Source organism: Aquarana catesbeiana, linkage group LG03 (assembly GCF_042186555.1).
Source record: "Aquarana catesbeiana isolate 2022-GZ linkage group LG03, ASM4218655v1, whole genome shotgun sequence".
NCBI lineage: Eukaryota > Metazoa > Chordata > Amphibia > Anura > Ranidae > Aquarana > Aquarana catesbeiana.
This window is the reverse complement of record NC_133326.1, coordinates 387,097,756-387,125,045: the sequence shown is the minus strand read 5'-3', so window position 1 is coordinate 387,125,045 and position 27,290 is coordinate 387,097,756.

Below are 27,290 nucleotides of genomic sequence, written 5' to 3'. Positions count from 1 at the left end.
CAAATCGTCTCTCACCAAACTTTTACTAACACGAGATTAGCAAAAGGAGCCCAAAGGGTGCCGCACTTGGTTCCGAACTGCCCTTTTATAGTCTCGTCGTACGTGGTGTACGTGACTGCGTTCTTGGCGATCGGAAATTCCAACTTTGTGCGACCGTGTGTATGCAAAACAAGTTTGAGCCAACATCCGTCGGAAAAAATCCATGGATTTTGTTGTCGGAATGTCCGATCAATGTCCGATCGTGTGTATGGGGCATAAGAATCACTAACCACTACTCTCTGAATTTGGTATTTTAGCCAATTTTACATCCATTTACAAACTGATTTTTTCAGGCCTGTAGACTTTACCTTACACATTAGCCATGTGTGTCAAATGCTTTTGCAAATTCCAAGTATACTATGTCAACAGCCACCCCTCTGTCTAAGGTTTTACTTACCTCCTCATAAAAAGGAATCAGATTTTTCTGACAACTTCTGTCTTTCATGAATCCATGTTCTGTTGCTTAAAATGTTTTTTTTTTCCCCAGCAAGAGCTCATCTACAGTGCATATAAAAAGTCTACACACCCCTGTTAAAATGTCAGGTTTCTGTGATGTAAAAAAAATTAGAAAAAGATAAATCATTTACTAACTTTTTAAATTTATGGCCAAAAAGTTCAACCTTGGTTTCATCAGACCATAATACATTTTCCCACATGCTTTTTGGAGACTTCAGATGTGTTTTTGCAAAATTTAGCCAGGCTTGTACGTTTTTCTTCATAAATAAAGGTTTTACCACTCTACCACATAGCCCAGATGTGAAGAATACGTAGGTTTGTTGTCACATGTACCACACAGCCAGTACTTGCCAGATATTCTTGCAGCTCCTTTAATGTTTGTCATTGTTGTTCCATATTTTCTCCACTTGATGATGACTGTCTTCACTGTGTTCCATGGTATATCTAATGCCTTGGAAATTCTTTTGCATCCTTCTCATGACTGATACCTTTTAACAATGAGATCCCTCTGATGCTTTGGAAGCTCTGCAGACCATGGCTTTTGCTGTAGGATCTGACTAAGAAAATGTCAGGAAAGACCTACTAGAACAGCTGAACTTTATTTGGGATTAATCAGAGGCACTTTAAATGATGTCAGGTGTGTACTGACTCCTATTTAACCACCTCAATACTGGGCACTTTCACCCCCTTCCTTCCCAGACCAATTTTCAGCTTTCAGTGCTCTCTCACTTTGAATGACAATTACTCAGTCATGCTACACTGTACCCAAATGAAATTTTTATCATTTTGTTCACACAAATAGAGCTTTCTTTTGGTGGTATTTATTCACCACTTCATTTTTTATTTTTTGTGATATAAGCGAAAAAAGAGCGAATATTTTGAAAAAAAAAAACAAAATTTTCTACTTTCTCTTTTAAAAGAAACCAAAAAAATTTAATTTTGTCGAAAATTTAGGCAAAAATGTATTCTACCACATGTCTTTGGTAAAAAAAATCCTGATAATTGTATGATCATTGGTTTGTGTGAAAGTTATAGAGTCTACAAGCCATGCTACGCATTATTGAAAATGTATCAATCCTAATGCACTGATGGCCTAATGCACTGATCTCATTTCTTGAGGCCCTAAAATGTCAGGACAGTACAATAACCCCCCAAAAGACCCCTTTTTGGAAAGAAGACAGTCTGAGGTATTTAGTAAGAGGCATAGTGAATTTTTTGAAGTTGAAATTTTTTCCCCACAATGCTTTGGAAAATTAAGAAATATAGATTTTTTTTTTTTTCTTCACTAAATTGTCATATTTACAAGTTATTTCTCACACACGGTGCAGGCATAATTGCAATTACACCCCAAAATACATTCTGCTATTCGTCCTGAGTATGGCGATACCCCATGTGTGAGACTTTTCCACAGCCTGGCCACATACAGAGGCCCAACATCCATATAGCACCATCAGGAGTTCTAAAGGCATAAATTACACATTTCATTTTCTGAGTACCTATCACATTTTTGAAGGCCCTGGAGCACCAGGACAATGGAATTACCCACAAAATGACCCCATTTTGGAAAGAAAACAACACAATGTATATTCTATGAGGCATACTGAGTCTTTTGAACATGTCATTTCTTCCCACAAGTTTTTGGAAAATGTGGAAAGAAAATGAAAACCTATTTTTTTCTCACAAAGTTGTCAATTTAGAAGATCTTTCTAACACATAGCATGTACATAGCCAAAATGACACCCCAAAATACATTCTGCTATTCGTCCTGAGGATGGCGATACCCCATGTGTGAGACTTTTCCACAGCCTGGCCACATACAGAGGCCCAACATCCATATAGCACCATCAGGCGTTCTAAAGGCATAAATTACACATTTCATTTTCTGAGTACCTATCACATTTTTGAAGGCCCTGGAGCACCAGAACAATGGAATTACCCACAAAATGACCCCATTTTGGAAAGAAAACAACACAATGTATATTCTATGAGGCATACTGAGTCTTTTGAACATGTCATTTCTTCCCACAAGTTTTTGGAAAATGTGGAAAGAAAATGAAAACCTATTTTTTTCTCACAAAGTTGTCAATTTAGAAGATCTTTCTAACACATAGCATGTACATAGCCAAAATGACACCCCAAAATACATTCTGCTATTCGTCCTGAGTATGGTGATACCCCATGTGTGAGACTTTTCCACAGCCTGGCCACATACAGAGGCCCAACATCCATATAGCACCATCAGGCGTTCTAAAGGCATAAATTACACATTTCATTTTCTGAGTACCTATCACATTTTTGAAGGCCCTGGAGCACCAGAACAATGGAATTACCCACAAAATGACCCCATTTTGGAAAGAAAACAACCCAATGTATATTCTATGAGGCATACTGAGTCTTTTGAACATGTCATTTCTTCCCACAAGTTTTTGGAAAATGTGGAAAGAAAATGAAAACCTATTTTTTTCTCACAAAGTTGTCAATTTAGAAGATCTTTCTAACACATAGCATGTACATAGCCAAAATGACACCCCAAAATACATTCTGCTATTCGTCCTGAGTATGGTGATACCCCATGTGTGAGACTTTTCCACAGCCTGGCCACATACAGAGGCCCAACATCCATATAGCACCATCAGGCGTTCTAAAGGCATAAATTACACATTTCATTTCCTGAGTACCTATCACATTTTTGAAGGCCCTGGAGCACCAGGACAATGGAATTACCCTCAAAATGACCCCATTTTGGAAAGAAAACAACCCAATGTATATTCTATGAGGCATAATGAGTCTTTTGAACATGTCATTTCTTTCCACAAGTTTTTGGAAAATGTGGAAAGAAAATGAAAACCTATTTTTTTCTCACAAAATTGTCAATTTAGAAGATCTTTCTAACACATAGCATGTACATAGCCAAAATGACACCCCAAAATACATTCTGCTACTCGTCCTGAGTGTGACGATACCCCATGTGTGAGACTTTTCCACAGCCTGGCCACATACAGAGGCCCAACATCCATATAGCACCATCAGGCGTTCTAAAGGCATAAATTACACATTTCATTTCCTGAGTACCTATGACATTTTTGAAGGCCCTGGAGCACCAGGACAATGGAATTACCCACAAAATGACCCCATTTTGGAAAGAAAACAACCCAATGTATATTCTATGAGGCATAATGAGTCTTTTTAACATGTAATTTCTTTCCACAAGTTTTTGGAAAATGTGGAAAGAAAATGAAAACCTATTTTTTTTCTCACAAAGTTGTCAATTTAGAAGATCTTTCTTACACATAGCATGTACATAGCCAAAATGACATCCCAAAATACATTCTGCCACTCGTCCTGAGTATGGCGATACCCCATGTGTGAGACTTTTCCACTACCTGGCCACATACAGAGGCCCAACATGCAAGTAGCACCTCCAGGCTTCTAACACATAGCATGTACACACCAAGAATTACACCCCAAAATACATTCTGCTGAGCAAAAGGTAAAAAAAAAAAGCTCACCTGTGGTTTTAGCAGACAGCCAAAGGAAATGTCCAGGAATTGTCCAGGCAGCAGACAGATATGGAAAAGTATGAACATGGTTCAGTACAGTCTAAGGTTTAGCAGGCAGTTCAGGTAACAGGCATAGGCATGGCCAGTCCAGGTGGTAGGCAAAGGCATGGCAAGGTCATGTGGCAGGCAAATGCATGGCAAGGTCATGTGGCAGGCAAAAGGCATGGCCAGTTCAGGTGGCAGCAGGCAGCACTTTGTACATTGGGCCTTGGTCAGGTAAGACCTGAGGACAGGGGTAGAGGCTTCTTCCCACCCAAATCTCTACGAAGCCTCCGAGTCTCCAGACCCTAATCCGAGAAAACTAAAAACCCGGAGAAAAATGTTTTCTCCACTCGGAAAACCTTTTCTGGAGCCCCTCACATATGTGAGACCCCTGTGCTGTACAGTGGCAGGGCAAATGATCAGTTCAGGAGGCAGGCAAAAATCATGGTCATTTAACAGTCCGGGTCAATTCACGTTGAAGGCAGAAAGATGTTTGGCAGAGGCATAGTCGTTAACAGTCCGGGTCAATTTACGTTGAAGGCAGAAACATGTTTGGCAGAGGCATAGTCGTTAACAGTCCGGGTCATTCACAGAAATGGCAGATAGTGGAAAAAAATCACCTTCACTGTACTAATAGTGTAGTGAAGTATGATAGCTCCGATAGCATGTTCCAATACAGAGCCCTGGCTCGGAGGGACATTCGGGACAGTAGTATCGGGTGTCACGGCGAATTCCTCTACTTGCACATACACGACATTTTTTTTGGGGTTTGCGACCTGTTTGGGTAAGAGGGAGGATTTCGGGAAAGTGCCTTTCATGGAGTCTGGCTAACGCATCGGAGCGAATTAGTTGAGGGGCTTGGCCTTGGGGATAGAGAAGGGCTGTGAAAACTTCTTCTTGGAATTTTAGATAGGGTAGGGAACTTTGGGTGCACTTAGAAAAAATGATATAGGAATTAAATAGGGCAAATTGCATCAAATAAATGGCGACTTTCTTGTACCAAAATAGTGATCTCCTGGTGGCCAAGTAGGGCTGCATCATCTGGTCGTTCATATCCACCCCCCCATGTATAGGTTGTACTCATGCACACATTTTGGCTTCTGTATGGGGCCTCCTCTTCTCTGAAGTTCCACCAAGGTGTCGTCATGTATTGTTGAAAGGATGTAGACATCTCTTTTTTTATCTCTCCACTTCACCGCTAGTACTTCTTCAGTTCGCATACTGGCCATTTCACCCTTCCTTAATTTCTTGGTGACCAATCTTTGTGGGAAGCCTTTGCGGTTGGTCCGTGCTGTCCCACAGGCCACAGTGTTCTTCAGGTACAAATGGCGGAAAAGTGGGAGACTAGTGTAGAAATTGTCTACGTAAAGGTGGTAACCTTTCCCAAGTAATGGTTGGATCAGCTGCCAGACAATTTTGCCACTTGTTCCCATGTAGGTAGGGCATCCAGGGGGGTTTAGCTGTCTGTCTTTTCCCTCATAAATCATAAAATCATATGTGTAACCCGTGGCCCTGTCACACACCTTATAAAATTTTACCCCACGTCTGGCTCTTTTACTGGGGAGGTATTGTTTTATTCCCAGTCTTCCGGTGAAGTGCACCAGGGATTCATCCACACATATGTTTCTATCAGGGGTAAACATCTCCTTGAAGCTGGCGCAAAAAAAATTGATTAGGGGCCGAATTTTGAATAACTTATCGTAACTGGGATGATTTCGAGGGAGGCATTGGGCATTGTTATTGAAGTGTAAAAATCTCATGATCATCTCATAACGGGTTCTGGGCATAAATGACGAATAGATCGGCATGTGGTGGATAGGTTGGGTAGACCAGTAGGAATGGAGTTCATTTTTTTTTGTCAGCCCCATGTTGAGGGTTAGGCCAAGGAAAATTTTAAATTCTTCTACGGTGAGGGGTTTCCAAACAAAAGGACGGGCATATGAGGAACTGGGATTGTTGGCTATGTGTTGGCTGGCGTATAGATTACATTGCTCCACAATGTAGGTTAGGAGTTCATTGGTAAAAAATAAATGAAAATAATAAAGTGGGGTTACATTTTCCGTCTGCATCTGAGGGCCTGGCTGGGCTGTGAAAAGGGGTATTACAGGTTCTACTGATGTATCGGGCAGCCATGTTGGATACAGTAGAACATCTGGGAGGCTAGTATGGGCACTGCCTCGTTGATGGGATCCGTTGCTAGCATCTGGCCTATCTTCTAGGAAGGTTGCAGAAGTGCTGGTGGATGCCCGCCTATCCCGAAGTGCTGCGCTGCTGGTGGATGCCTGCTGGTGGATGCCCTGGAGTGCTGCGCTACTGGTGGATGCCTGCATGTCATCCTGGAGTGCTGGGCTGCTGGTGGATGCCTGCATATCATCCTGGAGTGCTGCGCTGCTGGTGGATGCCTGCTGGTGGATGCCCTGGAGTGCTGCGCTGCTGGTGAATGCCTCCTCCTGCTCATTTCTCCTGATTCTCCTTGTTAGGATTGTATCTTCCTCTGTTTCCAACTCGGAGCCACTGCTTTCCACTGGCTCATAGTCACTATCCGAGTCTGACGGAGAGAATTCCCCGCTACTCTCGTCCGACATACTCTGGAGTATTTGGAGAGCCTCCTCTGCGCTGTAAGACCTTTTTGTCATGTTGGCGGGCAGATGTGTCAGATGGCAGGCGGCAGATGTGCCAGATGGTGGGCGGCTGTGCCAGATGGTGGGTGGCAGATGTGCCTGATCGTGGGCAGATGGCGGCTGGCAGATGTGCCTAATGGCGGGCGGGCAGATGTGCCTGATGATGGTGGGCGGCTGATGTGTCAGCTGTTGACGGGCTGATGTGTCAGCTGATGACGGGCTGATGTGTCAGCTGATGACGGTGTCAGATGGCAGGCGACAGATGTGCCTGATGGCGGGCGGCAGATGTGCCTGATGACTGGCGGGCAGATGTGCCTGATGACTGGCGGGCAGATGTGCCTGATGACTGGCGGGCAGATGTGCCTGATGGCAGGCGGGCAGATGTGCCTGATGGCAGGCGGGCAGATGTGCCTGATGGCAGGCGGGCAGATGTGCCTGATGACTGGCGGGCAGATGTGCCTGATGGCAGGCAGGCAGATGTGCCTGATGATGGTGGGCAGCTGATGTGTCAGCTGTTGACGGGCTGATGTGTCAGCTGTTGACGGGCTGATGTGTCAGCTGATGACGGGCTGATGTGTTAGCTGTTGACGGTGTCAGATGTGCCTGATGGCGGGCTACAGATGTGCCTGATGACTGGCGGGCAAATGTGCCTGATGACTGGCAGGCAGATGTGCCTGATGACTGGCGGGCAGATGTGCCTGATGACTGGCAGGCAGATGTGCCTGATGACTGGCGGGCAGATGTGCCTGATGACTGGCGGGCAGATGTGCCTGATGGCAGGCGGGCAGATGTGCCTGATGACGACGGGCTGATGTGCCCGCTGTTGGCAGACAGATGTGCCCGCTGTTGGCGGACAGATGTGCCAGTTGTTGACGGGCAGATGTTCACTGACAGGTGTTTTCACTGTTTGGGGACACTGTGTTTTGGGGACACTGTGTTTTGGGGACACTGTGTTTTGGGGACACTAGCTGGGTGATCAGTGGGTAAACAGCAGACAAACAGCTTTATTACTCACTGATCTCCTGGCTGCAGCACAGATCTCTCTTCCTCTCCTCACTGACAGGCTCTGTGTGAGGAGAGGAAGAGATGAGAGCAGTTACTACGCTCTCTATTTACATTACATGACGACTGTGATTGGACACAGTCGTCATGTGATCAGGAGGGCCAATCACAGGGCCCTCCTGTGTTGTGCTGTCTCTGGGGGACACAGGATCGGGATCGCGCCGCTGCGCGGGCACGTGGCGGCGCGATCTCCTGTCATCTGCCACCCCCTCCCCCTTGTTTACTATACGATGGCTGTGATTACACACAGCCATCGTGCGGATCAGGAGGGCAAATCACATTGCCCTCCTGCCGCTCTGAGATGCGGCGTGTCCGAGTGACACGCGCGCATCGGGATTGCGCGGCTGCGCGGGAGCGCGCCCGCGTGATCCCGCTCCTTCTGAAGGACGTTCGGGAACGTCCAGTCAGAAGGAGGGAGCTCCCACCCGGCCGTATATGTGCAGTGGCCGGGTGGGAAGTGGTTAACATGAGTTTGAATGTGATTGCTTAATTCTGAACACAGCTACATCCCCAGTTATTAGAGGGTGTGCACACTTATGCAATCACATTATTTTATTTTTACCCCCCCCCCCAAAAAAAAAGATTTCAGTTTGTTTTTCAACTAAGCTGTACAGTTTATAGGTCACATTAAAGGTGGAAAAAGTTCTGAAATTTATCTTTGTCTCATATTTTTACACCACAGAAACCTGACATTTTAACGGGGGTGTGTAGCCTTTTTATATCCACTTGTATGTTGTCTTTTTATTAAACTCTCCAGTATCTTCCCAACTCTAGAAGTTAAACTAACATGTCTATGGTGACTTGGTAAAGACTTTGATCATTTTTTGGCACCACATTGGCCTCAGGCCAAACCAGTGTTTTTATTCCAATCGTTTAGGAGTCCCTAAAAATTAGAAACAATGGCTTTGAAATAACAGAGCTCAATTCTTTTAGGATCCATGGGTGTATGCCATCTGGTCCAGGTGCTTTATCCACCTTTATTTTGTCTAAATACTTCTGGATAGGGATGAGCCGAACACCCCCTGGTTCGGTTCGCAGCAGAACATGCGAATAGGCAAAAAATTTGTTCGAACACGTGAACACCATTAAGTCTATGAGACACAAACTAAGAAAATCAAAAGTGCTCATTTTAAAGGCTTACATGCAAGTTATTGACATAAAAAGTGTTTGGGGACCCGGATCCTGCCCCAGGGGACATGTATCAATGCAAAAAAAAGTTTTAAAAACAGACATTTTTTCGGGAGCAGTGATTTTAATAATGCTTAAAGTGAAATTATAAAAATGAAATATTCCTTTAAATATTGTGCCTGGGAGGTGTCCTTAGTATGCCTGTAAATTAGGGCATTTTTCCCATGTTTAGAACAATACCACAGCACAATGACATTTCTAAAAGGAAAAAATGTAATCTAACACTACTAGCGGCTAGAATGTATTGTCGGGTCCCGGCAATATAGATAAAAATCATTGAAAAAACGCCATGCACTTTGCGTCTGGTATGGATATTAAGGGGAACCCTGCACCCAAATTTAAAAAAAAAATGTCGTGGGGGTCCCCCAGGCACTACTTACTCTGAAGAGCAGTATATATACTATACGGCCTGTGCTATATGCAGAAAATTGGGCCTTAGGTGTTGGTGGTACCACAACACTGTAAGCCCTCACAGTTACTCTTGGTGAGCGCAGGAACGGGCCCTGCGTTGAAATATTATATCAAGAATAGTAATTACATGCCCCTGTTAAACAGGGGCAGAAAAATTGGGCCTTTGGTGGTGGTGGGTGTGCCACAACACTATAAGCACTCACAGATACTCTTGTTGGGTGCAGGAATGAGCCCTGCTGTGAAATATTATAACAAGAATTGTAATTACATGCCCCTGTTAAACAGGGGCAGAAAAATTGGGCCTTGGGTGGTGGTGCCACAACACTGTAACCCCTCACAGATACTCTTGTTGGGCGTAGGAATGGGCCCTGCGTTGAAATATTGTATCAAAATTTTTAATTACATGCCCCTGTTAAACAGGGACAGAAAAATTGGGCCTTGGGTGGTGGTGCCCTAAACAGAAAATATTGTTGGAGGAATAGGATAGTCAGCATAGGCAGTCTTCAAGGGATCCCACATCCATAGAAAATTCAATCAGTTACATCAGCATCAGGTGCTTGATAGCTGCTGATCCAAGAATGATTAATTTTAATGAATGTAAGCCTATCAACGGAGTCTGTGGACAAGCGCACACTTTGATCCGTTACAAACCCTCCAGCAGCACTGAATGTGCACTCAGAAAGCACGCTGGATGCAGGATCTGAACCGATTAGACCTTGGCGCTGAGGACTGAAAAATTGTTTAAAGGCATCGTCACCTTCTCCACCACTCTTCCTCTGACTGAACAAAGCCTCTGTAACACGTTGCCCAGCACCAGGAAATTTTAACCTCCCAGGGTCTGGAAATGCATTGCACAAACCTTTCTTCAAGGCCTCCTGAAGATGTTTCATCCACTGCTCCCTCTGCGAAGGCAGTATGAGTTCTGCAACCTTACCCTTGTAACGTGGATCAAGAAGGGTTGCCAGCCAGTAATGATCCCTCTCCTTGATACCACAAATCCTAGGGTCCTTTTGCAGGCTTTGAAGAATCAGGGAGGCTATGCAGCGTAAATTTGCAGAGGCATTCGATTCTGAGTCCTCTGGGTCACTAAGGATCACATGATCTGTAACTACCTCCTCCCAGCCACGTACAACTACTTGGGTTCCTGGGGAATGAAAATCATCCCTTAAAGACTACTGCTGAGTGTTATACTCTACATCCTTGCTGACACAATCCTCCTCCTCTTCCTCTTCTTCCTATGTGTTTGGTGGGCCCGCAGGAATGCTATCTGGAAAAAGGGGGCATTGAGAGGTAAGGAAGTCCTCCTCTTCCTCCCACTGTTCTGCCTCAAGTGCCCTGTCCACTATTCCACCAAGCATGTGCTCCAACAGGAAGACTAGAGGGACAATGTTGCCGATGCATGCATTGTCGCTGCTCACCATCCTTGTGGCCTCCTCAAATGGTGACAGCACAGTGTATGCATCCTTGATCAGTAGTCACTGGCGTGGTGAAAAGAAGCCAAGCTCCCCTGACCCTGTCCTGGTGCCATGCTCGCACAGGTACTCATTGATGGCCCTTTGCTATGTGTGCAGCCGCTGCAGAATTGCCAACATTGAGTTCCACCTGGTAGACATATCACAAATGAGGCGGTTGGTGGCAGGTTGCGTTCCCTTTGAATTTCAGCCAGCTGAGGACTGGCATTATATGACCAGCGGAACTGACCACAGACTTTTCTGACCTGCCTCAGGAGATCCTGTAAGCCTGGGTACCCGCTCAAGTACCGCTGAACCACCAAATTCAGGATGTGTGTCAAATATGGAACATGGATCAAGTGTCCCTGTCGGACGGTGGTTGGTGCCATTGTCACAACCATTCCTGGCTGAAGCTGGCTTGGCGAAAACCACCTCTGAGCCTGCCCCTGCAGAGCTGACAGAATCTCTGCCACAGTGTGGCTCCTGTCCCCTAAGCAGACCAACTCAAGCACCGCATGGCATCTTTTTGCCTGACTGCTTGCGTAGCCCCTGAACGCTTACGTAGCACCGCTGGTTCAGAGGACAAATCTGCAGAAGAGGCCATAGAGGAAGAAGAATAGGAGGGGGTGGAGGAGAGAGCTGTGGCAGAATCACCACTAGCATTTTGGAGGTTTGGTGGCGGAACAAGCTCCAACAATACTGAACCCTGTCCTACATCCTTCCTAGCTCCCAGCAGTTACCCAGTGCGCCGTGAAGGAAAGGTAACGTCCCTTCCCATGCCTGCTGGACCATGAGTTAGTGGTAATATGCACCTTACTGCTGACTGCCCAGTCCAATGAGGCCAAAACATTGCCTTCCACATGCCAGTAGAGAGCCGAAATGGCCTTCTGTGAAAAGAAATGGCGTTTTAGAACCTGCCACTGAGGTACAGCAAATTCCACAAATTCACGCTAGGGGGCAGAGGCTACCATCTGAAAAGGCAGCAGTTGCAGTGCTAGCAATTTGGCCAAGCTAGCATTTAGACGCTGAACATATGGATGGCTGGTACCGAATTTCTTTTTATGGTTCAGCAACTGGGGTAGGGAAATTTGCCTGCTAAAATCAAATGGTGGTGTACTGTTAGCAGATTGGCTGCAAGTACTTGGGACACCTATATATATCGGGGTGGGGCGAGCGCGAAAATACCATCCCTTCTATAGTGGCACCATCCCGTAAATTTATGCAAATGTGTTCCTAAAAAGGTATATATAACTGAATGGGACTAATTGTGCCTCTAATGCCCCGTACACATGGTCGGATTTTGTTCGGACATTCCGACAACAAAATCCTAAGATTTTTTCCGACGGATGTTGGCTCAAACTTGTCTTGCATACACACGGTCACACAAAGTTGTTGGAAAATCCGATCGTTCTGAACGCGGTGACGTAAAACACGTACATCGGGACTATAAACGGGGCAGTGGCCAATAGCTTTCATCTCTTTATTTATTCTGAGCATGCCTGGCACTTTGTCCGTCGGATTTGTGTACACACGATCGGAATTTCCGACAACGGATTTTGTTGTCGGAAAATTTTATCTCCTGCTCTCCAACTTTGTGTGTTGGAAAATCCGATGGAAAATGTCCGATGGAGCCCACACACGGTCGGAATTTCCGACAACACGCTCCGATCGGACATTTTCCATCGGAAAATCCGACCGTGTGTACGGGGCATAAGAAGTATAAATAGATGAAAAACAATTAATGAGAAAATACGTTATTTTATTCAGTATAAAAACAGTTAATAATACTTTACAGTTAATACGGCTGAAATGGATTCAGGGTGTGCAAATCCCCAATTTTAACAGAATTATGGTCTACGTGTTTCGCGGATGAGGCCACTTCGTCAGGGCCTTTGAGAATGGCACAATGATGCCATGCTCAATAATGCCTTATTCTCGCCTAAAGCGCCTGAAGGTGGATCTGCATACTCTACATCTGGTTGATCCCTGGCGGTTGTTACACTCTCAAGACGAGTGACTATTCCTTCTTCTCTCAGGTTCACCAAACCTACTCACGACTAGACTATCTCTTGCTGATGCATAAAGATTTACCCAGAGTAGTGTCCACCTGTATTGACATCATATATTTTTCGGATCATGCACCGGTTCATATGATGCTTCAACTGGGTCCAGTGACCCGGACCCCTCCGTCTGAGACTGAATGAGGCCATGCTCCAGTCAGAGGAGACCCATTCTGAGCTTCTGACCACATTGCAGGATTACGTCTCCATTAATGAAGCACCAGTCTCCAATTGCTTGGTGGTCTGGGAGGCACATAAGTCATTCGGGGCACGGTGATCAGAATCGGCTCCCATCTTAAACGGGAGAGAATCCGTCACATGGAAGAACTCCTCGCTCAGATGTGTAGCCTGGAGAGCTCCCATAGCTCCCTTAAGGCCAACCTTGCCTGTTCAACATATCAGGATCTCCTTAGAGTTCGTGAAGAACTCCACTCGCTCTTGTTCCACAAGATGAAGCAAAAACGTACGATGTATGAAACTTCTACCAAACCAGGTACACTGTTGGCTCAGGCATTGCAAGGTCCAGGAGGGTGCAAAAGAAAGCCTGGGGAGAACAACCGGGCCTAAAAGTAAAGTAACAGAGAGCATACAAAAGAACGGATTGAGGAAACAATTAGAAGAAACAGATAACCTCGCAGGAGGAAAGGAGGCACCAGAGGAAGAACCCATAATGGATACTAGGCAAAAAAAAACAGTTACCAACAAAGGATGAAATGGTGGAAATGTTTGCGAAACTGGAAGCGACAATAAAAGGAGAAATAGCAACTCTACATGAAGGTATGAATTATATATTGAAAAGGGTAGAGGACATGGAAGAAAGGTTGGTCACACAGGGGGACGAGATAAAAATGCTTAAGGTACAGATGGCTGAGATGCAAAGAGATCAAAGGAATATACTATATAAAATTGAGGACCAAGTAAATCAAAAAAAGAAAAAACCTTCGGATTAGAGGTCTACCAGAGATAAGAGGGGAAAACGATGACTTACAAGAAAAAATGGACAAAATTTTTGATCATATGGTAAATGTACCGGGAGTAAACACTAAAATTAAGTTCGAAAGAATCCATAGGATTAGGAAGCCCGCTGAAATGACAGGAGATGTCCCAAGAGACATCATTGCAAGATTCCATAATTTCCAAGATAAAGAACAGATAAGGGCATTTATGAAAACTAACCAACCCGCTAAATATGGAGAGACCACCTTACAAATTTTTCCAGACCTGGCCGCGGAGACCTTAGCTAGGAAAACAACTCTAAAACCCCTGTTGGAACAGCTGAAGGTGCACAATATCCAATATACGTGGGGATTTCCTGCCTGCTTAATAGGACGTAAAGAGGGTAGATCGGCAATTTTAAGATTCCCAGAAAACACGCCTAAATTCTGTAAATCACTTAGAGGTCCCAATGTTGGAAATACCGGGATGGTGGGAAAAACGGGAAAACAGAGAAAACGCAGACAAACAGCAGCTGTGGCAACCAGTCACTAAACCTAAACGGCGAGAACTGAAAAACAAATAAGACTTAGAAGAAGAAGAAAAATGAATACTGAAAGTTGATCGAGAACAAAAGGATTAGAGGGGACGGATCAGGAATGGGGGGGAGAGGAGGGAGACGGGGGGAGTTGAGCAGGGGCGGGCACCCCCAAAACAATCTGGGGGGAGCACGGGTGCTGCCTAACAATCACATCTTGAGCTCAACCTCTAGGGGGTGAACCGTAGGGCCGGGAGGAGATCAGAGGGCCACGGTCTTAGGGGCCATGGGGAGGCCAGTTCCCCCAGAGGGAGTAGGATGGGGGGGGAGGGCTCAGGGGGGTGGGGGAGGAGGGGGTGGTAGGGACAGGGTGGGTGGGAGAAATAGGGGTAATAAGGAATATCTACCGGGTACTGTTCAATTGGAGGTACAGAATCCTTCTTCCACTAGTTGTAGGGTGTGAAAACTCTCGCTCCTTTGTTTGCCCGCTACATGCCATAAGAAACCTTATAAACAAAATGGGTAATGGTACCTAGCATAAAAATTATTTCCTATAATGTAAGAGGTCTGAACGCGCCTATAAAAAGGGCGAATATATTAAGTGAATTAAAACATCTTAAAGCAGACGTGGTTCTCTTACAGGAGATTCATCTCTCCCAGGGCTCGAATACTAGAATATTCTCTAAGGACTTTGAAGGATAGAAAGATGGACCCAAAAGGGCGCTATTTGTTCCTTAGAGGTAAATTAAATGGAGTTGAGTACTCCCTGGCGAACATCTATGGCCCTAATAAAAACCCCATTGGTTATCTAATGGGAGTATTAGCTGAGTTCATGGAATTTAAGATGGGGGGGCCATTATGGCAGGAGACTTTAACTTCTGGATGGAACCTAGGAAGGACAGTACGTTGCAGGTACGGGAGACTGGAATGCGTTTGAGGAATAAATTAAAAAAGAAATTGCATCAATATCAAATGGTTGATGTGTGGAGGTCGCAGCACTCTAAAACAAGAGATTACTCATTCCAATCCCTCGTACATGGGACATATTCTAGACTGGATTTTTTTTTGATTGAGCATAGGCTGTTGGAGGCAGTGGTCAGTACGAACATAGGAATAATGACCTTCTCGGACCATGCGCCTGTGACATTACAGCTAAAGTCAGGAGAAGCCCAAGTAAGGAGTAATACGTGGAGGTTAAAAGAAGAGCCATTACAAGATAAAGTAATTGAAGCACGAATTAAAGAAGAACTAGTGCAGTTTTTTGAGATTAATTACACGGAGGGTATCTCAGAAGCCCTAGTGTGGGAAGCCCATAAGACTTATATCAGGGGTATCCCAGAGAAGAAGAAGAAAACTAAAGAGAACAAACTAGCCTTAATGGAAGAAATCCACAACTTAGAACAGTTACATAAAACCACGAGAGACACTGAGCTGTTACTGAAACTCAGTCGCAAAAGAGAGGCTATGAGAGACTTAATAGAACAGGAAACGCCAACGGCCTACAAGTTAGTTAAGAGAGAAAGGTATCAATATGGAAATAAGCCTGGGAAACATCTGGCAAGAATCCTAGGGGGAAAAAAAGCTGCTAACTACATCGAGAAAATAAGTTAAGTACAGGGGAACTGATATATAGGACAGCAGAAATTGCCAGGACCTTTCAGGAATATTATAGCAGACTTTACTCAGTAAACAAGCAGGGCACCAAAGAAACGTTAGAACAAAAACAGGAGAAAATCAAAACATTTCTTAAAGAAACCCGACTCAAGAAAATAACTGAGGAACAACTTAGATTATTAGAGGCCCCCATAAAAGAGGAGGAGATAATAAAAACTTTAAAAGAGTCCCCGTCAGGGAAAAGTCCCGGACCTGATGGCCTTACGACTTTTTACTATAAAAAATTCAGGGACTTCTTATTTCCTAAAATGTGTTCCTACATGAACATGATAGGGGACAAATGGGAAATGCGTAAAGAGGCATTGTAAGTGGTTTTTGCTGTCATCCCAAAAGAGGGGAAAGACAGCATGTTATGCTCCAGCTATAGACCTATCTCCCTCCTAAACTCGGACACTAAGATTTTTGCGAAAATTCTTGCAGGTAGGATGAAAACAATTATGCAGGACATAATACACCCAGACCAAGTAGGTTTTGTCCCAGGAAGGGAGGCGAGGGACAACGGAATTAGAACATTACTGGCAATACAGAAAATCAAAGATAGTGAGGCCCCAGGACTACTCCTGTCAATCGACACCGAGAAAACCTTTGACAGGGTAGACTGGGGCTTCATGCAGAGCACATGGGAAGGAACGGGACTGGGAACGAAAATGATCAGATGGATAAAGGCACTGTATAACAGACCCCCAGCAGGGGTAAAGGTAAACGGGACAGTCTCAGGATTGTTCGAAATGCACAAAGGCACCAGGCAGGGGTGTCCATTGTCCCCCCTACTGTTCGTGATGGCATTGGAACCACTCCTGACTAGGATAAGGCAGAATATAGATATCAGGGGGATAAAAGTCGGTGAGGAAATCCATAAAATTGTGGCCTACGCAGACGACATTTTATTTTACATAACACAGAAAATAAAAATGCAGCGCTAAATATAAATCAAACTGATATGATACACACATGTGTGACTATCAAGCGTGCAACGTGATAGTGTAATAACAATATATAAAAAGAAAATGATTTTCATGAAATAATAACTTAGTCCATGTCCATATAAATGTCCAACTGAGTGAACGTTATGATCGTGTAAGTGTCCAACAATGTGAAACAGTATGTGTATTTTTAGGTTAACAAGAAGATTCTCTTGGGTGCCATATAAGTCACAAAGATGGTGTTCCAGTACTCGGTATCCACAAAAGGGAATAGAAGGAGCAAATACCCTTACTGGAATAGGTGGACACGTTTGCCATACGGCTAGGTGTCATACGGGCTTGTGGATCAACCGATCCAAATGGATGCTCAATGGAAAGGCGTGTACAGGAGGTTCCCCTGGTTCCTTTATGGCAATCGTGGATGGCCTGGAGGAAACGGATGTTCCAAGTCTAGGTGTGGATACCTCACCAGCCGATGTGTAATAGGAGAGTACATCCTTCATTCAGCCAGCCTGGGGACATGTAAAAGGAGAAAAGGACCCCACATGGTGCTTGAATCCACATAAAATAGGCTTATTTTAAACCAAACCAAATAAAATCCAAATGACAGCGGTCAAAGTTAAAAGTGATCACAATGAAAATGGTAAAAATATTACACATCGGCCGGTGAGGTATCCACACCTAGACTTGGAACATCCGTTTCCTCCAGGTCATCCACGATTGCCATAAAGGAACCAGGGGAACCTGCTGTACAAGCCTTTCCATTGAGCATCCATTTGGATCGGTTGATCCACAAGCTCGTATGACACCTAGCCGTATGGCAAACGTGTCCACCTATTCCAGTAAGGGTATTTGCTCCTTCTATTCCCTTTTGTGGATATCGAGTACTGGAACACCATCTTTGTGACTTATATGGCACCCAAGAGAATCTTCTTGTTAACCTAAAAATACACATACTGTTTCACATTGTTGGACACTTACACGATCATAACGTTCACTCGGTTGGACATTTATATGGACATGGACTAAGTTATTATTTCATGAAAATAATTTTCTTTTTATATATTGTTATTACACTATCACGTTGCACGCTTGATAGTCACACATGTGTGTATCATTCTAGTTTGATTTTTATTTAGCGCTGCATTTTTATTTTCTATTCTTTCACATTGTCACTACATTGTTGATGTTGGCTGCTGCATGCGTCATCTTATAATTTTTTTTGAGTGAGAGTAGCGCAACATTACTGCATGTTCCTTATTTTACATAACACGCCTGTAACCTGGGGGACAGGTAGCAGGTACAAAGCTCCCTGGGATGAGCAGTCTTTCAGGCACAGATACCAAATCCAGTGAAATAGTGACAAACAGTGCGGTGTTTATTTGTGATATATACAAGTCTATATACAGGTGCTGTACAATGTTCCAAAAAACAAATAGGAACAAAAATAGCCAAAACAAAACCTCGGCACTAACTAAACAATATTTACAGATCCTAACTACCAGGCTGAGCAAGCCTACAGCTTGTCAGCTTCCACATACCTTTTTGCACTCCTACACAGAAGTTGTCTGAGTATCCCAGGCCAAGAGCAAAGGCTGTCTGCTCAGGTGAGCTTAAATTAGCCTGGGGGAGAGGACCAAGACCTGAACTGGACCCTGGATCAGAGATCCCTGAACGTGTATGAGAGGAGCCTGGGAGATGTATAAACCCCGAACAGGACTTTTCCTGGCTCTCTCTGGGACGCTCTGCTACATATCCCCCCCTTGTTTCAACCCCAGGGTTGGAACACCTGTAGCCCAACAGAAGTGAACACGGGACAGGGCATCTACATTTCCCATCTCAACACCTGGCCTGTGTTTTACAGTGAAGGAGTAATCCTGTAGAGCCAAAAACCACCGGTTTACCCGTCTATTAGTCTCCTTCTTTTGGGCCATCCATTTCAGAGGAGCATGGTCAGTTATTAACTCAAACTGGCGCCCTAACAAATAGTACCTGATTGCGTCCATGGCCCACTTTATGGCTAAACACTCCTTTTCAATGACTGCATACCTTTGCTCATGGTCATTGAGCTTTCTGCTTAGGTACACCACAGGGTGTTCTTCCCCATTGTGTACCTGTCCCTGAATGTGTATGAGAGGAGCCTGGGAGATGTATAAACCCCAAACAGAACTTTTCCTGGCTCTCTCTGGGACGCTCTGCTACACGACCCATGATAACTCTCCCAGACTTAATGAAAATTTTGAAAGAGTAAGGGGAGATTTCTAACGTTAAGATGAACTCGGCCAAGTCAGAAACCTTAACTTTTAATATACCAAAAAAAGAGGTGGTCACCTATCAAAAAGATTTTCCATTTGTCTGGGGAAAAAAAGAAATGAAATACTTAGGCGTCAAGATAACAACCTCTAGCGAGACACTATATCAAGTTAACTTTATCCCATTATTCAACAATATCAAAATAGAGTTAAATAAAATCACACCAGGACAATTATCTTGGGGGGGGGGAGAATTAATATCTTTTAAATGGTTATTCTGCCTAAAATCATGTACAAGATGCAGACGCTCCTGATCCCTCTCCCACTGGCTTTTTTTAAAATAATACAAACAATGTTCCTAAGGTTTATATGAAGAGGGAAAAAATCACGAATAAAATTGACACAGTTAACTAAGGATAAGGTGAGAGGAGGGTGGGGGGCACCGGATATCAGGAAATATTATAATGCAATTATAGTATCACGAATAGTAGAATGGGTAAAAAATAATCAGGAAAAGAGATGGGTTAAGATGGAAGTACAATAAGTATGGTCACATTGGGTAAAATTATATGGATCCCGCCACAATATAGGAATCTTAGTAAAGATACACACACTATCACGAGTAATGCACTAAAAACATGGGATAATATATATAAAAAGGAGAAGTGGGAATATATATATAATTCACCTTTAATACCTCTGAAAAACACAGATTACTTCACACTGGGAATAGCAACACTGTTTGGTAATTGGATAATACAGGAGAATGCACAAATAAAAGACATAAGGCAAAAAGGTAAAATACTCACTTCTCAGGAACTAAGAAATAAAAGGGAGTTTATGGTGATAGATGTATGGCGGTATAGCCAACTGAAACACTTCATCGAGACCCTGCCCCAGCTCATCAGACCAGTAGAAAATCTCCTCCCCTTGGAGAAGATCTGTGTAGGTAAAGAGAGGAGGAGGGTCATTTCTAGGATTTACAGAGTGCTGAACGATGGAACAGGGCCGGAGTTACCGCCATACATCGAGAAGTGGGAGAGGGAACTGGGAATACCAGTAAATAAGGTGGAGATCAGGCAATTACTGAGACGGGCACATATTACTTCAGTTAATAGCAATATAATAGAGTTAAACTATAAGTGCTTGGCCAGATGGTACATCACCCCCGATAAGGCACACAAATGTCAAAGTGAAAAATCACAGTTTTGCCGGCGAGGGTGCAAAGAAATAGGGACCATGGCTCACATTTGGTGGCACTGCCCTGAAATTAAAAAATTCTGGGGGAAGATTAGGCAATTAATCAAAGTGATAACCAACATAGAGGTCCCCGATGACCCGTGGGGGTGCCTATTCCATGGGATAAGAATGCCAACTAAACAATATATAAGAACGTTACTTACTATACTTACTTATATATAAGAATATATAAGAACACAGCTTTTAAATGCAGCCTTATACCTAGACATTGGCATGAACCAAAATAAATGACATTAAAAACTTAGAATATCTAAGGTTTAGTGAAGGAGAGGGAATAGAGGAATTTGAAGAGAAATGGCGGGATTGGGTAGATTTTAAGCTAACAATGAGATTTTCAGAAATAATGAAAATGCTTGCCATCTGGTAAGCAGGCTCTACTATTAGGGTGGATTGTCACTACTGCTTAGAAGTGCACGGTGGTGGTGTTTTCACTTTGAAATAAGGACTTGGAGAAATCCCCTTGATGTCATTTATATGAACTTTTAATAATTTTAGCGCAGCTTTTTACAGGACTCTAGATTTTGGTGTGATCGCACTATATGCTGCTGCTTATATGTTTTTGTGTTAGCGCGGTTCTTCCTATTTTACATTATATAATATATAGCAGAGGGAGTATATGACAGACACACAGTGGGAGAGGAGGAATAGTGGAAAAGATTAGGATTAAGCTGAAATGAGAACGGTAGATGGGGAGAGAGGGGGATGGTGTGGGGGGGTAGTATTTGGGTGGGGGAGGTTCTGGGTTGGGAGAGGGGGTTTGTGTCAAGAATGAATCAAGAAACTGTGTATATTGATGTTACAGCGGGGTTGCATCCACGCAACGTGTTTATTTTTTGATACAGAAAAAAACTAATAAAGAAAATAAAGAAATTGAAATTAAAAAGATTCTATGTTCCCATGATTTCATCTGGTCCCACCGCAGGCCATGCATTAGGCTTCAACTTCTCCATCTCTCGAAGTATAGGGGAGGGGTGGGTCTCCCAGACGTTAGAGCCTATTACAGAGATGCCCACCTCACCAGGCTGGTGGACTGGCATTGCCATGCAGAGGCAAAACAATGGGTGGCAATGGAAGACTCTAGAAGACCAAGAGCTGGCCATGGATCACCTCATCTCTGCCAAAAAACCTCACTGATCACCCTACACTGGGCAGTACACTATTGGTGGCCAGAGACGCCTTTCAACATTCCTCAGTGGCACCACTATCCTCACCTATGGTGCCAGTTCTGAGCAATCCTGAATTCGCACCTGGCCTTCAGAATCCTCAATTTAAGCGACTGGCTGTGTGTCCGTCTCCATCTATGTGACTTTGTGGGATCCTATGGCCAACTCTCATCAGCTGCTGGGGTATTTGCTACAGACCCCCCTCTGGACTTCTGGAGTGGCCTACAGCTGCGTAATTTCCTTTGCAGCTGTTCGCAGATCCCAGGCATATCTCGTCAGCTCACGGAACTGGAACATATCTGTCACCGGTTCTGCCACAGTTTTTCATCTTTGACTCAAGAGGCTGAAGATTATGTACCTCCATTCCTCTCTAAGTGGGAATCGGATCTTGGCACCCAATTCACTCACTCCCAGAAGGAGAAGATCCTCCGCTTTGCTCAGAGGTCCTCCATAGCTACCAGAGTTCAAGAGACGTGTTACAAAATCTTGCCCTGATGGTATAGAGTACCCACTACTCTGCATCATTTCTTCCGCAAGTCCCTAGTCTGTGTTGGCGATGTGGCAATGTGGAGGGAACTGTATAAGGATTATAAGATGATCTTTACAGGATCATTGTCAGAAACCATGAACCAGACCGAGACAGAAGTACAGTAAAATCACACTTGTTTATTAATAAAAATAAAAAGGTAAATAGAGTAAGCGTAGTCAAAGCATAGCCAGAGTCTAGTAAGCAGATTGGGTAGTCATCCAAGCCAGAGTTCAGTAACCATATTGGGTAATCAGCCAAGCCAGAGTTCAGTAACCAGATCGGGTAATCAGCTAAGCCAGAGTTCAGTAACCAGATCGGGTAATCAGCCAGGCCAGAAGTCAGGGATCCAAGTAGAGGAACAGCAAGCAGGATAAGGAGCCAAAAGGGTTGTCAGCAAAGCCAGTCTTTAAACAGGAACACAGGAGATGGTTTCTTGTGATGTGACCAAGGCGAAGGTAGGAATGAAGTGAGCTGGAGATCTTTAAGTAGGCGGGACTGATGAGCAGATCCACAACAGTTGGTTAACTGTGGAGAGAGATGAGAGCTGGCAATTAGCCGACAGCTGAGCGGCCAGCTCAGAGAAGGAAGGGCAGAGCCAGCCCTGACAATCATACATCTTTGTGCAAAGCATGTTTATAGTCAGCTTTATATGCAAAACACACAATAATAATGCTTGTTATGAACATTATATAAACTGTGGTTAAGCAAGATAGAAACTAAGATGGCGATTATGAATTTGGTTGAGAGTGCCATGTTGCCATGTACTTATCTCAAGAAAATATGTTTGTAAAAACATACCAAAGAGCGCGGACGAGCATGGTACTTTCACTCTGCAGCTTCTGCAGCTGGGCTTGGGTGACTTGCTGATAACACAACCTATAAAGGGGATATCAAGCTGTATTGAATTCAGAGCATACTGTGATGGCCTTATGTGTGTATGCTCTCCGTTAGGGATGGGCCGAATACCCCCCGTTCGGTTCGCATCCGGAACATGCGCACAGGCAAAAACTTAGTTCGAACACACGAACACCGTTGAAGTCTATGGAACATGAAAAATCAAAAGTGCTAATCTTAAAGGCTTATATGCAAGTTATTGTCATAAAAAGTGTTTGGGGACCTGTATCAGTGCAAAAAAAAGTTTTAAAAACGGACAGTTTTTCGGCAGCAGTGATTTTAATAATGCTTAAAGTGAAACAATAAAAGTGTAATATTCCTTTAAATTTTGTACCTGGGGGGTGTCTATAGTATGCCTGTAAAGTGGCACATGTTTCCCATGTTTAGAACAGTCCGAGTGCAAAATGACATTTCTAAAGGAAAAAAAAAAGTCATTTAAAAGTACAAGCGCTATAATGAATTGTCGGTCCAGCAATACACATAAAAATTCATTGATAAAAATGGCATGGGATTTCCCCACAGAGGAGCCCCGAACCAAAATTAAAAAAAAAAAATGCGTGGGGGTCCCCCCAAATTCCATACCAGGCCCTTCGGGTCTGGTATGGATTTTAAGGGGCACTCCGCACCAAAATTAAAAAAAAAATGCGTGGGGGTCCCCCTTAAAAGGAAAGGACCCCACATGGTGCTTGAATCCACATAAAATAGGTTTATTTTAATCCAAACCAAATAAAATCCAAATGACAGCGGTCAAAGTTAAAAGTGATCACAATGAAAATGGTAAAAATATTACACATCGGCCGGTGAGGTATCCACACCTAGACTTGGAACATCCGTTTCCTCCAGGTCATCCACGATTGCCATAAAGGAACCAGGGGAACCTGCTGTACAAGCCTTTCCATTGAGCATCCATTTGGATCGGTTGATCCACAAGCTCGTATGACACCTAGCCGTATGGCAAACGTGTCCACCTATTCCAGTAAGGGTATTTGCTCCTTCTATTCCCTTTTGTGGATATCGAGTACTGGAACACCATCTTTGTGACTTATATGGCACCCAAGAGAATCTTCTTGTTAACCTAAAAATACACATACTGTTTCACATTGTTGGACACTTACACGATCATAACGTTCACTCGGTTGGACATTTATATGGACATGGACTAAGTTATTATTTCATGAAAATAATTTTCTTTTTATATATTGTTATTACACTATCACGTTGCACGCTTGATAGTCACACATGTGTGTATCATTCTAGTTTGATTTTTATTTAGCGCTGCATTTTTATTTTCTATTCTTTCACATTGTCACTACATTGTTGATGTTGGCTGCTGCATGCGTCATCTTATAATTTTTTTTGAGTGAGAGTAGCGCAACATTACTGCATGTTCCTTATTTTACATAACACGCTGTAACCTGGGGAACATGAAAAATCAAAAGTGCTAATTTTAAAGGCTTATATGCAAGTTATTGTCATAAAAAGTGTTTGGGGACCTGTATCAGTGCAAAAAAAAGTTTTAAAAATGGACAGTTTTTCGGCAGCAGTGATTTTAATAATGCTTAAAGTGAAACAATAAAAGTGTAATATTCCTTTAAATTTCGTACCTGGGGGGTGTCTATAGTATGCACATGTTTCCCATGTTTAGAACAGTCCGAGTGCAAAATGACATTTCTAAAGGAAAAGAAAAAGTCATTTAAAAGTACAAGCGCTAGCGCCGGCTATAATGAATTGTCGGTCCAGCAATACACATAAAAATTCATTGATAAAAATGGCATGGGATTTCCCCACAGAGGAGCCCCGAACCAAAATTTAAAAAAAAAATGCGTGGGGGTCCCCCCAAATTCCATACCAGGCCCTTCGGGTCTGGTATGGATTTTAAGGGGCACTCCGCACCAAAATTTAAAAAAAAAATGCGTGGGGGTCCCCCCAAATTCCATACCAGGCCCTTCGGGTCTGGTATGGATTTTAAGGGGCACTCCGCACCAAAATTAAAAAAAAAATGCATGGGGGTCCCCCTTAAACCCCACGCCAAATTTTTTTAAAAATGGTGTGGGGTCCCCCCAAAAATCCATACTAGACCCTTATCTGAGCACGCAACCTGGCAGGCTGCAGGAAAAGAGTGGGGGCCAAGGCATGTATCCCCCTCTGCTGGAGATCGGAGAACCCGCCATCGAAATCCCTGTGGTTTTCTAAGGTGAACGAGCTGAGAGATATGAAGGATCTCACTGCAACCCTGCACAACTGGGAGGAGATCTTTTAAATACTGTGTTTCCATTCATGCCATCCATGCTGTGTAATGCCAGGACAGTTGATATGTTGAACACATTATGTGATCCTTCCTGCTATCTGGTTTTATTATATATAATTTTTACTTACTTTGGCTGTGAAATGCACTTTCTATGAAAATAAAGGAATTACAAAAAAAAACTCAATACACAGCCATTAATTTCTAAACCGCTGGCAACAAAAGTGAGTACACCCCTAAGTAAAAATGTCCAAATTGGGCCCAAAGTGTCAATATTTTGTGTGGCCACCATTATTTTCCAGCACTGCCTTAACCCTCTTGGGCATGGAGCTCACCAGAGCTTCACAGGTTGCCACTGGAGTCCTCTTCCACTTATCCATGATGGCATCACGGAGCTGGTGAATGTTAGACCCCTTTCACACTAAGGTGTTTTTCAGGCGCTTTTGGGCTAAAAATAGCGCCTCTAAAGCACCTGAAAAACGCCTCCTCTGCATTCCCAGTGTGAAAGCACTCAGGCTTGGTGGGCTGGCAGGATGTTAAAAAAGTCCTGCAAGCAGCATCTTTGGGGCGGTGAAGGAGCAGTGTATACACCGCTCCTCCACCACTCCTGCCCATTGAAATTAATGGGCACTGCTGCCGAAGCGCCTGCAAAGCCCTTTTAACCCATTATTTGGCCGCTAGTGGGTGTTAAAAGGGCCCCGCTAGCGGCTGAATAGCACTGCTAAAACTACGGTAAAGCGCCGCTAAAACTAGCGGCGTTTTACACAGTCAACGCCCGGCCGCCCTGCGTGAAAGCAGCCTTAGAGACCTTGCGCTTCTTCACCATTCAGCTCCGTGGACAGGTAATAAAGTTCAAATCTGCTATTAATACAGCCCAGGCCATGGTGTCTGGCCTGGTTTAAATTGTTTTAGGTGGTTTTGAAGTTTGCAATCCGTTGATCCTAATACATTTTTTTTCAAATATTTTATTTAACCAGAAGAAGGCAGTACAGGAAGTCCCCGAGTTATGAACACAATAAGGACTGTAGGTTCATTCATAAGTCGAAGTTGTTCGTAAGTTGCAACACTGCATTTGTAAGTGTAACTTTCGGTCGGAACACTGCATTCGTAAGTGTATGGATGTGGGATGTTCTGGGCGCTTGTTATGTTATCTGGGGCTCTTCTGGCCATGCAGTACATGTAAAACTGCGGTATGGGATGTGTCCGGAGGTATCCAGGACCAGCGTGGAGCACAAGTGGCCGACATTTGAGGCCGTCCGTAAGTAGGAGTCGTTCGTAACTCGGGGACTGCCTGTATCCATGTCAACAAGATAACATACATAGTGAGTCATACACCATAATACAATCCAAAGATGGCAAGAGAACAGCTAATGATGGAAATAGAAGGTCAGCATAAAACACTCCGGTACCTTCATGAGAACCCTATATGGTACAAGTCTGACAACGAAAAATAAAAACCAACTGCCTAAGCTTATTTATTGTTTTTGAGAGGAAAGTGGAAGAACAGACAAGGAGGAGGGGCATAAAACAGAGACACAGAAGAGAAGGGAGATACAGTGTTTGGGGGGGAGGGGGGTGAAAGGGGTTATTGAATAAACAACCCCTATGCTGTAGCTGTTGTCCCAAAACATTCACCTGGGAGCTTGTGGCGGCCAGTAGCTTACGTCAAAAAGAGCTTTCCCCTCTTCAGAAAAGAAAAACATGTTCCACAATGTCCAGGTTGATCCTAATACATTTTAGATCTCATTTTAAACCAATAATAAAGGGTAGCGGATGAGTTTTTTTCAGCATTTTGTCTGTCTGCATTTATTTATTGCATGATTTTTGCCTACTGCCTGCAATCCCATAAAGACTTCTCATGGATTTTTCTCCACACTACTTCTTCATAGTTTTCCCTTTAGAATGTCTTGCAGTTCAGGTATAATCATCTTGTTGATTAGCTGTTGGTTCAGCACTTTATTAACAGCTCTGAGCATTGTCTGTAATATTTTAAATGTTGAGAGACATTAGGCCTGAGCTTTACAGTAATACAGTGGCAACAGGGATCAC